Raw genomic sequence first — 10,010 nt, 5'->3', positions numbered from 1 at the left:
ATGGCACTAACTTCATATCTATCAATAATTACTCTGAATGTAAATGGACTAAATGCTGCAAAGACGTAAGTTGTCAGAATGGATTTAAAAAAAAAAAGCAAGACCCATCCATATGCTGCCAACAAGAGACTCATTTTAGACCTAAAGACACCTTCCGATTAAAAGTGAGGGGGTGGAGAAACATTTACCATGCAAGAGGATGTCAAAAGTAAGCTGGAGTAGTAATACTTATATCAGACAAACTAGACTTTAAAACAAAGACTGTAACAAGAGATAAAGGGCAATATATCATAATAAAGAGGACAATCCAACAAGAAGATCTAACAATTGTAAATATTTATGCAGCCAACATAGGAGACCCAAATATATAGCACAGTTAATAACAAACATGAAGGAACTCATTCATAATAATACCATAATAGTAGGAGACTTTAACACCCTACTAACATCAATGGGCAGATCATCTAAACAGAAAATCAGCCAGGAAACTATGGCTTTGAATGACACACTGGACTAGATGGACTTAACAGATATATTCACAACATTCCATCCTGAAACACCAGAATACATATTCTTTTCAAGTATACATGGACATTCTCCAGAATAGATCATATATTGGGTCAGAAATCAGACCTCAACAAATACAAAAAGATTAAGATCATACCATGCAACTTTTCTGACCAAAATACAACAAAACTTGAAGTCAACCAGAAGAAAAAATTTGGAAAGACCAGAAATACATGGAGGTTAAACAATGTGCTGGTAAACAATGGATGGGTCAACCAGGAAATCAAAGAAGAAATTAAAAAAAAAAAAAAAAAAACAAATGGAAACAAATGAAACCGAAAACACGGTGGTACAAAACCTTTGGGATATAGCAAAAGCAGTCCTAAGAGGGAAGTATATAGCAATACAGGCCTACCTCAAGGAGCAAGAAAAATCTCAAATAAGCAACCTAACCCTACACCTAAAGGAGCTAGAAAAAGAACAAACAAACGAAGCCTAAAGCCAGCAAGAGGGAAATAATAAAGATTTGAGCAGAGGGGTGCCTGGGTGGCTTGGTCATTAAGCATCTGCCTTTGGCTCAGGTCATGATCCTGGGGTCCTGGGATCGAGCTCTGCATCAGGCTCCCTGCTCCGTGGGAAGCCTGCTTCTCCCTCTCCCACTCCCCCTGCTTGTGTTCCCTCTCTCGCTGTCTCTCTCTCTGTCAAATAAATAAAATCTTAAAAAAAAGATTCGAGCAGAAATAAACGAATAGAAACTAGAGACACAATAGAACAGATCAAAGAAACCAGGAGTTTAGTACATAGAAAAAATTAATAAAACTGATAAACCTCAAAAAAATGATAAACCTGTATGTAGCTAGACTTATCAAAAAGAAAAGAGAAAGGACCCAAATAAATAAAATCATAAAGGAGAGAGGAGAAAGAAAAACCAACACCACAGAAATACAAAAATTATAAGAGAATATTATGAAAAAGTATATACCAACAAATTGGAGAACCTGGAAGAAATGGATGAATTCCTAGAAACATATAAAATACCTAAACTGAATGAAGAAGAAACAGAAAACTTGAACAGACTGATAACCAGCAAAGAAATTGAATCAGTAATCAAAAATCTCCCAAAAACAAAAGTCCAGGGCCAGTTAGCTTCAAAAGTGAATTCTACCAAACATTTAAAGAATAGTTAGCACTTATTCTCAAACTATTCCAAAAAATAGAAAAGGAAATAAAACTTCCAAATTCATTCTATAAGGCCAGCATTACCCTGATACCAAAACCATACATACATACTAACTGTATGTTTAACTGGAATTTAAATAAAAACTTCTAAAAAATTTCTACCATCTGTCCTCATACAACACTATCAAAATATCATTGAATATATTCCTTATGCTGTAACTTTTATTCCTGTGTGTGTGTGTGTGTGTGTGTGTATGTGTGTGTATATATATATATATATATATATATATATATATATATATATATATATATATATATATATACTTGGATTACTTCCAAGTATATATATATCTTCCACTTGGATTACTCCCATATTTTGGCTATTGTAAATAATGCTGCAATAAACAAAGGGGTGTATATATCTTTTCAAATTAGTGTTTTAATTTAATTTGGGTAAATACCCAGTAGTGGTATTATTGGATCATATGGTATTTCTATTTTTAATTTTTTGAGGAAACTCCATAGTGTTTTCCACTCAGCTGTACCAATTGACATTCCCACTAAGGGTTCCTTTCTCTCCACATCCTTCCCAACACTTGTTATTGCTTGTCTGTTTGATTCTGGCCATTCTGACAGGCATGGGTAATATCTCATTGTGGTTTTGATTTGCATTTCCCTGATGATTAGTGATGTTGAACATCTTTTCATGTGTTTTTGGCCATCTATATGAGGGGAAGACATAACAATTACCTCCTAATAACAGATCCTCAAAATGTATGAAGCAAAAATGAACAGAATTGAAAGGAGAAACAGACATTCTTCAGTAAGAAGTGGGAGGCTTCAAAAGTCTACTTTCTATAATGGATAGACAACCAAAGAGAAGATAAGTAAAGAAAGAGAAGACTCAAACAACTCACTGGACCAAATAAACCTAATAGACATATAAAGTACACTCAGCTCAAGAATAAGAGAATAAACATTTTCTCATATGCACATGGAACATTCTCCAGGATAGAGTACATAGTAAACCACAAGTCTCGATGTAAAAAGATGGATATGATACAAAATATATTAACTGACCACAGCAGGATAAAGTTAGAAATCAATAACAGAAGAAACTAGAAAATTCACAAATATATTAAAATTAAACTCTTAATTTTAAACAATCAATCAATGGGTAAAAGAAGGATTCACAAGGGAAATTAGAAAATACCTAAAGACAAGTGTAAATGAAAGCACAATATATCAAAATAATAGGATGCAGACAAAATAGTTCTCACAGGGAAATTTATAGTTGTGAATGTCTACATCCGAAAAGAATAAAGATCAAATCAATAACCTTACTTCAACCCTGAAGGAACCAGAAAAGAAAGAGTGAGCTACCCCAAAGCTAAAGAAAAAAGGAAATAATAAAGATTAAAGTAGTGATAGCAGTGCCTGGGTGGCTCAGTCATTACGCGTCTGCCTTTGGCTCAGCTCATGATCCTGGGGTCCTGGGGTCGAGCCCTGCATGGGAGCTCCTGCTTCTCCCTCTCCCACTCCCCCTGCTTGTGTTCCCTCTCTTGCTGTGTGTCTCTCTCTCTCTGTCAAAGAAATAAATAAAATCTTAAAAAAAAATTAAAGTAGTGATAAACAAAATAAAGACTAAGCAAACAATAAAGAAAATCAATGAAATCAAAAGATGATTCTTTGAAAAGAAAAACAGAATCACCAAATGGTTAGCTAGACTGAGAAAAAGACGAGAAGATACAAATAACTAAAATGAGAAATGAAAGTGGCAGCATTACTACTGACTTTAACAAAATTAAATGAATTATAAGAAAACAGTATGAAAAATTGTACACCAAATTAGATAACAGAAAAATGGACAAATTCCTTGAAAAGCACAACTTACTCAAACTAACTCAAGAAGAAATAGAAAATCTCAACAGACCCATAACAAGTAGAAAGATTCAATAACTAATATAACACCCAACAAAATAAAATCCTGAGTTAAATGGCTTCACTGGTGATTTCTACCAAACATTTAAAGAAGATATAATACCAGTACTTTTAGAACTCTTTCAAAAAATTAAAGAGAAGAGGACACTTGTTAGTATATCCCATAAGGCTGGCATTACTCTGATCCAAAGCCAAATAAAAGCACTACAAGAGGGGCTCCTGGGTGGCTCAGTCAGTTGGGCATCTGACTCTTGGTTTCAGCTCAGGTCATGATCTTGGGGTCGTGGGATTGTGGGGCTCGTTGCTCAGCAGGGAGTCTGCTGGAGATCCTCTTCTTTCCTCTCCCTCTGCCCCTCCCCTCCCACTCTCTCTTTCTCTCAAATAAATAAATCTTTAAAAAGACACTACAAGAAAGAAAACTACAAATCAATGTTCTTTATGAATATAGATGCAAAAGTATTCAACAAAATAATAGCAAACCAAATCCAGTAGCATATTAAAAGGATCATTCACCATGACCAAGTGGAATTTATCTCAGCTATGCAAGGGTGTTTCAACATAAGGAAATCAATGTAAGATATCAGATGAATAGAACAAAGAAAGAAATCCTCATGATCATCTTAATTGATTCAGGAATGGCATTTGACAAAATCCAACATGCTTTTGTGATAAACACTTTCAGAAAACTGGGAACAGGGGAAATTTCTCAACATAAGAAAGGGCATTTATGAGAACCCCACAGTTAACATCATATTCAGTGCTGAAACAATGAAAACTATACTCCTAAGGTCACTAGCAAGAAAAGATGCCCACCTTCACCCTTTGCAATTGAATGTTTTACCAGAAGTACTAGTCAGAGCTATTAGAAAAGAAAAATGGAAAGGGCATCAGAATTGGAAATGAAGGAGTAAAATTATCTATATTCATAGATTATATGATCCAATTTTTAGAAAACCCTAAAGAATCCACTAGAAGCTACTAGAACCAGAAAACAAATTCTTTAAAGTTGGAGGGTACAAATCAACATATAAAAATCATTTATATTTCTATATGCCAGCAACAAACATTCCAAAAATGAAGAATGCAGTTCCACTGATAATATTTTAAAATATTAGATCTAAGGAGAGTATAGCAGGAGAAGCTGTGGCCTCTGACACTTTCACCAGAACAGCCATGCCAGAACCAAGGGGAGGCCCAAGCTGCCACCCTATTGTTCCTCCTTTCTGCTGATTGCTCCTGCATCCTCGGACTCATTCCAACAGCCTGTTAAAACATGTGAATTACTATGAAGTTCTAGGCATGCAGACACATGCCTCAGCCAAGAATATCAAAAAGGCATATTGAATACTGGCCCTGAAGTGGCATCCAGATAAAAATCCCAAGAATAAAGAAGAAGCAGAGAGAAAATTCAAACAAGTAGCTGAGGCATATAAGGTGTTAACAGATGCTAAAAAATGGGACATCTATGACAAATATGCAAAGAAAGATTAAATTATGGAGGTGGAAATGGAAGTAATTTTTTTAAAGATTTTATTTATTTATTTGACAGAGGGAGAGAGCAGGGAGAGTGTCAAGCAGAGGGAGGGGGAGAAGCAGACTCCCCACTGAGCAGGGAGCCTGATGCGGGACTTGATCCTGGGACTCCAGGATCATGACCTGAGCCGAAGGCAGTTGCTTAACCAACTGAGCCACCCAGGCGCCCGGAAATGGAAGTAATTTTGACAGTCTGCTTGAGTTTGGCTTCACATTCCATAATCCAGATGACTTTTTTCAGGGAATTTTGTGGTGGAAGACACCTGTTTTCATTTGATTTTCTCAGAAACCCTTTTGAGGACTTTTCTGGGAATCAAAGGAGCCCCTTCACCGTGGGAGCAGGAGGCAAGGCACGGGGTTGGTTTTCTCTGCCTTCAGTGGATTTCCATTTTTTGGAGGTGGGCTTTTTTTCTTCTGATTCAGGATTTACTTCCTTTGGTTTACTAGGTCAGAAATGGGGGGGTGCTCAATTCATTTTTTTCCATGTCATTTGGTGGTAGTGGGATGAGCAACTTCAAATCTATATCAACTTCTACTAAAATGGTTCATGGCAGAGAAATCACTACAAAGAAAATTGTCAAAAATGCTCAGGAAAGAAATTAAAGAGGGCCAGTTAAGTCCTTAACAATAAATGGCAAAGAGCAGCAGCTATGCTTGGGTAACAAGTAATTCAATGCATGCAGTTAACAGAAATGTTAAGCTATAACAAGCATCATTTGAGGATTAACAGGAACATTTTTTGAAGATTTCAAAAGAGTTCAACTCTCAGTATAAGTGCACCTTATCTACAGTTTTTATAAACAGCTCATCAGAGCCCCTATTTGTTATAGACTTTTGAGTTTATTTTGGGACTACATGATAGTAGCATTTTTTATCTTTGAAATTGTTGTAAACTCTGTATGTACTTTGCTTTTTTTTATTAAATGTAATCAAAGGTGGCCCTGACACTTTCATTCACTAACACCCATCAGAGACTTGCTTTTCCATTGTGTTTGAAATGTGAGCTAAGTAGTGTCAGTGTTCTGTGAAGTTAATAGTGCCAGGATGAATCTTCTACAAAAATAATTTCAATTATTTTTAGTATTACTATTAGTAGTGAAAAATATTAATGTATTAATCATAATACATGTCTGGTTTAATGTAAATTGAGGATTTTTCTAGTTGTGTATGAATACTGGCATCTTAGCAAGTTTTAACAATTGTTCAAGTATGTAACATTAAGCTTATGTTTAAAAAAGTGTAACTGGTAAACTGGGTCTTTGTCATTTGCTTAAAAAAAGAAATGTGAATGTGTTTGGTGCATACTTTCCTAAGTGAGACGTGTAAAAAGTAAATTAATTAAAAATTAAATAATTAGCAATAAATCTAGCCAAGGAGGCAAATGACTTGTACACTGAGAACTATAAAACATTCCTGAAAGAAATCAAAGAAGACCTAAATAACCACAAAGACATTTTGTATTTATGGATTGGAAGACTTAATATTCTTTTTTTTTTTTGTATTGATTGCTATGTTTACTTTTTTTTTTACTTTTTTATTGTTATGTTAATCACCATATATTACATCATTAGTTTTTTGGTGCAGTGTTCCATGATTCATTGTTTGTTCATAACACCCAGTGCTCCATGCAGAACATGCCCTCCTCAATACCCATCACCAGGCTAACCCATCCCCCTACCCCCTCCCCTCTAGAACCCTCAGTTTGTTTTTCAGAGTCCATCATCTCTCATGGTTCGTCTCCCCCTCTGACATACTCCCCTTTTCTTCCTCTCCTGTTATCTTCTTCTTTTTCTTTTTCTTAAAATATGTTGCGTTATTTGTTTCAGAAGTACAGATCTGTGATTCAAGAGTCTTGCACAATTCACAGTGCTCACCGTAGCACATACCCTCCCCATTGTCTATCACCCAGCCACCCCATCCCTCCCACCCCCAACCACTCCAGTAACACTCAGTTTGTTTCCTGAGATTAAGAATTCCTCATATCAGTGAGGTCATGTGATACATGTCTTTCTCTGATTGACTTATTTCACTCAGCATAACACCCTCCAGTTCCATCCACGTTGTTGCAAATGGCAAGATCTCATTCCTTTTGATGGCTGCATAATATTCCATTGTGTATATATACCACATCTTCTTTATCCATTCATCTGTCGATGGGCATCTTGGCTCTTGTCACAGTTTGGCTATGGTGGACATTGCTGCTATAAACATTGGGGTACATGTACCCCTTCAGGTCCCTACATTTGTATCTTTGTGGTAAATACCCAGTAGTGCAATTGCTGGATCGAACGGTAGCTCTAATTTCAACTGTTTGAGGAACCTCCATACTGTTTTCCAGAGTGGTTGCACCAGCTTGCATTCCCACCAACAGTGTAGGAGGGTTCCCCTTTCTCCACATCCCCGCCAACATCTGTCGTTCCCTGACTTGTTAATTTTAGCCATTCTGACGGGTGTGAGGTGGTATCTCATTGAGGTTTTGATTTGGATTTCCCTGATGCCGAGCGATGTTGAGCACTTTTTCATGTGCCTGTTGGCCATTTGGATGTCTTCTTTGGAGAAATGTCTGTTCATGTCTTCTGCCCATTTCTTGATTGGATTATTTGTTCTTTGGGTGTTGAGTTTGATAAGTTCTTTATAGATTTTGGATACTAGCCCTTTATCTGATATGTCGTTTGCAAATATTTTCTCCCATTCTGTCGGTTGTCTTTTGGTTTTGTGGACTGTTTCTTTTGCTGTGCAAAAGCTTTTTATCTTGATGAAATCCCAATAGTTCATTTTTGCCCTGGCTTCCCGTGCCTTTGGCGATGTTTCTAGGAAGAAGTTGCTGCGGCTAAGGTCGAAAAGGTTGCTACCTGTGTTCTCCTTTAGGATTTGGATGGACTCCTGTCTCACGTTTAGGTCTTTCAACCATTTGGAGTCTATTTTTGTGTGTGGTGTAAGGAAATGGTCCAGTTTCATTCTGCATGTGGCTGTCCAATTTTCCCAACACCATTTGTTGAAGAGACTGTCTTTTTGCCATTGGACATTCTTTCCTGCTTTGTCAAAAATAAGTTGACCATAGAGTTGAGGGTCCATTTCTGGGCTCTCGATTCTGTTCCATTGATCTATGTGTCTGTTTTTGTGCCAGTACCATACTGTCTTGATGATGACAGCTTTGTAATAGAGCTGGAAGTCCGGAATTGTGATGCCGCCAGCTTTGCTTTTCTTTTTCAGTATTCCTCTGGCTATTCTGGGTCTCTTCTGGTTCCATACAAATTTTAGGATTATTTGTTCCATTTCTTTGAAAAAAGTGGATGGTATTTTGATGGGGATTGCATTGAATGTGTAGATTGCTCTAGGTAGCATTGACATCTTCACAATGTTGGTTCTCCCAATCCATGAGCATGGAACGTTTTTCCATTTCTTTGTGTCTTCTTCAATTTTTTTCATGAGTATTTTATAGTTTTCTGAGTACAGATCCTTTGCCTCTTTGGTTAGATTTATTCCTAGGTATCTAATGGTTTTGGGTGCAATTGTAAATGGGATAGACTCCTTGATTTGTCTCTCTTCTGTCTTGTTGTTGGTGTATAGGAATGCCACTGATTTCTGTGCATTGATTTTATATCCTGCTACTTTACTGAATTCCTGTATGAGTTCTAGCAGTTTTGGGGTGGAGTCTTTTGGGTTTTCCAGATACAGTATCATATCATCTGCAAAGAGTGAGAGTTTGACTTCCTCTTTGCCGATTTGGATGCCTTTGATTTCTTTTTGTTGTCTGATTGCTGTGGCTAGGACTTCTAATACTATGTTGAATAGCAGTGGTGAGAGTGGACATCCCTGCCGCGTTCCTGACCTTAGGGGAAAAGCTCTCAGCCTTTCCCCATTGAGAATGATATTCGTTGTAGGTTTTTCATAGATGGCTTTTATGATATTGAGGTATGTACCCTCTATCCCTATACTCTGAAGAGTTTTGATTAAGAAAGGATGTTGTACTTTGTCAAATGCTTTTTCTGCATCTATTGAGAGGATCATATGATTCTTGCTCTTTCTTTTGTTAATGTATTGTATCACGTTGATTGATTTGCGGATGTTGAACCAGCCTTGCAGCCCAGGAATAAATCCCACTTGGTCATGGTGAATAATCCTTTTAATGTACTGTTGGATCCTATTGGCTAGTATTTTGGTGAGAATTTTTGCATCCATGTTCATCAGGGATATTGGTCTGTAATTCTCCTTTTGGATGGGGTCTTTGTCTGGTTTTGGGATCAAGGTAATGCTGGCCTCATAAAATGAGTTTGGAAGTTTCCCTTCCATTTCTATTTTTTGGAACAGTTTCAGGAGAATAGGTATTAATTCTTCTTGAAATATCTGATAGAATTCCCCTGGGAAGCCATCTGGCCCTGGGCTTTTGTTTCTTGGGAGATTTTTGATGACTGTTTCAATTTCCTTAGTGGTTATAGGTCTGTTCAGGTTTTCTATTTCTTCCTGGTTCAATTTTGGTAGTTGATACATCTCTAGGAATGCACCCATTTCTTCCAGGTTATCTAATTTGCTGGCATATAGTTGCTCATAATATGTTCTTATAATTGTTTGGATTTCTTTGGTGTTGGTTGTGATCTCTCCTCTTTCATTCATGATTTTGTTGATTTGGGTCATTTCTCTTTTCTTTTTGATCAGTCTGGCCAGGGGTTTATCAATCTTGTTAATTCTTTCAAAGAACCAGCTCCTAGTTTCGTTGATCTGTTCTACTGTTCTTTTGATTTCTATTTCATTGATTTCTGCTCTGATCTTTATGATTTCTCTTCTCCTGCTGGGTTTAGGCTTTATTTGCTGTTCTTTCTCCAGCTCCTTTAGGTGTAGGGTTAGGTTGT

At 36.8% G+C, this 10,010-nt stretch overlaps 1 pseudogene; it reads left to right on the top strand.

Annotated features, from left to right (window-relative positions):
* Positions 1 to 6,515, top strand: LOC113930418 (annotated as a pseudogene).
* The last annotated feature ends 3,495 nt before the right edge of the window (positions 6,516 to 10,010 follow it).

The sequence above is a fragment of the Zalophus californianus genome, chromosome X (genome assembly GCF_009762305.2).
Source record: "Zalophus californianus isolate mZalCal1 chromosome X, mZalCal1.pri.v2, whole genome shotgun sequence".
Lineage (NCBI taxonomy): Eukaryota > Metazoa > Chordata > Mammalia > Carnivora > Otariidae > Zalophus > Zalophus californianus.
Note: the sequence above shows the minus strand (reverse complement) of the source record. Positions and strands in the feature narration are given on the sequence as shown.